We start from the raw sequence: 1,969 nt of genomic DNA on the forward strand, positions 1-1,969 counted from the left end.
ATACATTAATAAAATGATGCATTGTAACATTTCCAAAATGTATCTTTTATGCTTTTATCAAGGTCACACCAATTTAATATAAAGTTCAATCAAAATTGGCGCGGTAATATTCAACCAATGAGGTTCCAATTAGGGCCTATTGTGATCTAAGCAGCTGAGCAGAGGAGGAATGTGCAACAATGGCGTTGAGGCAGCACAGCTGAGTGCTCATCATCTTCTCACACACATCCTGCATGACTGTGAGCACAATGCCCGCTTTATTTCTCCCCAGCACAGGCCGCTTACCACGTGAAGTGAAAGGTAGTGAAAAACAGACCAATGCATTTTCACCCAGGCCCCTGTAGAAACCAAGCCTCCCGCATCCCATCGCTCTTTTCTATCTCCCTGAAGGCTTGGACAGAATAATAAAACGCACAATTGATCTGATGCAAGGTCTGAATGAACCTCACAATTGCGACGTGTCTTTAAACATGTCACAAATGCAATCAGAAAACTGCATTAAAAAGAGAGTTAAACACTAATTTATCATCGTTTATAAAGTGAATTTGTTAATGTAAGCAATAATTATTAAGATTTACATAAAGACATTAAAACATTTATGTCCTTAATGTAATCTGATCATAAAGCTTTTAGTTGTAAAAATATCTATAAGAGTAGATCTTATTGCATTTCAGGCACAAAGGGCTTGGGTTGTATTTGTTGTGCCATCTTGCCTTTTTTTCCTCCCTTTTACACAATGCTTGGGCGTTTTTTTCCCCCCAGCTGGAAACCGACGCTTTGAAATCAGCGTCAATAATACTATGAGGGATGCGCGCCCCCGCTACTGTACAGCGACCTGTTGCGCACCGGGCGCGCTCCCACATCATAACAAGTTATGATTCATAAAAATGTTATCACTCCTCCAAAAAAAAAAAAAAAAACTGTCCCGGATGTGCATTTCCACCACTAACCGCGCGTCGAGACGAAATTCTTTTAAAATATGACGGGAATATCACTTACCATGTTGGAAACGTTGATGTATTTTTTTCAAATCTCTCTCTTTTGGCATCGATGTTGTGGAATGACCGTAGTGCTGAAGGGAGGGAGGAAGGGAGGAAGGACAGCTCCGGAGCTCAGCTTGGATCAGCCGGGACACTGGCGCACTATTTCCCTGTTCAGTCTCGGGGATGCGCAGTCGGAGAGCTGCATTTTTTTTCTCAATTATTTATGCCCGTCGCAAATTGCGTTTAACTCGCATAACAAAAGGTTATTCTACCAGGATGTGTTTGCAGGATGAGGAATAGGGGCGTTGCGGATAGAAAGAGAGTAAACCGGGGGCAGGATTGATTTTGTGGGCCCTGTAGGCGCTTCTCTTCCTCTTCTCTTTGTATTTGTCCGGGGTGGGGGGGGCGCTGTTTTTGTGGCCTGACTGTCTGCGGTCCCCTATCTGTCCCTCTGTCTGCTCGGTAATCTGGCAAGCTGTTTGGTATAATTTATGACCCTCTCTTCAACACAAAGAGAGACTAACCATGGGAACCATCCAATGGATACCCAGTAAAAAAATAAAAAAATCTGATTAAAGATTTAATCAAATCTACTTTATATATCTCCATGACTTAAATTAACTAATTAAAAGCCCCAAATAGGTTAAAATAAAAAGTATTTTGTTGCAGTCTGAAGTTACTGAGTTGATGTTATGGACCAACACAAAGAAGTGAATCATTGTGAAGTGGAAGGATAAACGAGTTATATGTTTTATTAATAATTGTGGCCTACATTTGCATCCGGTCACCTTTACTTTGATATCCATAAATAAAATTGAGTGCAGCTTCACAGAAATATTTCACCCATAGAATTATGTAATTTTATTGCATTCCAAATTCCCTTTAACTTTTTTAGAAAAGTGTAACACAAACCTATTAAATACACCTTTTGTAGATCTTTACCATTAGGAAGTCAGGAAGTCCGTAAACTGTAGTTAAAAGCCTTC

The 1,969-nt window shown here is 40.2% G+C and overlaps 1 protein-coding gene across 1 annotated transcript in view; it reads right to left on the minus strand.

The window, feature by feature from the left end:
* LOC107087726 (sal-like protein 1) overlaps nucleotides 1-1,716 on the minus strand; it is a 12,787-nt gene extending 11,071 nt beyond the window's left edge. Inside the window, exon 1 of the mRNA XM_015379452.1 lies at nucleotides 1,000-1,716. The gene's annotated coding sequence lies outside the window, so the exon portion shown is untranslated. The remainder of the gene's footprint in view (nucleotides 1-999) is intronic.
* Nucleotides 1,717-1,969: the final 253 nt, after the last annotated feature.

This window comes from Cyprinodon variegatus, unplaced genomic scaffold, assembly GCF_000732505.1.
Source record: "Cyprinodon variegatus isolate N-32 unplaced genomic scaffold, C_variegatus-1.0 Scaffold192, whole genome shotgun sequence".
NCBI lineage: Eukaryota > Metazoa > Chordata > Actinopteri > Cyprinodontiformes > Cyprinodontidae > Cyprinodon > Cyprinodon variegatus.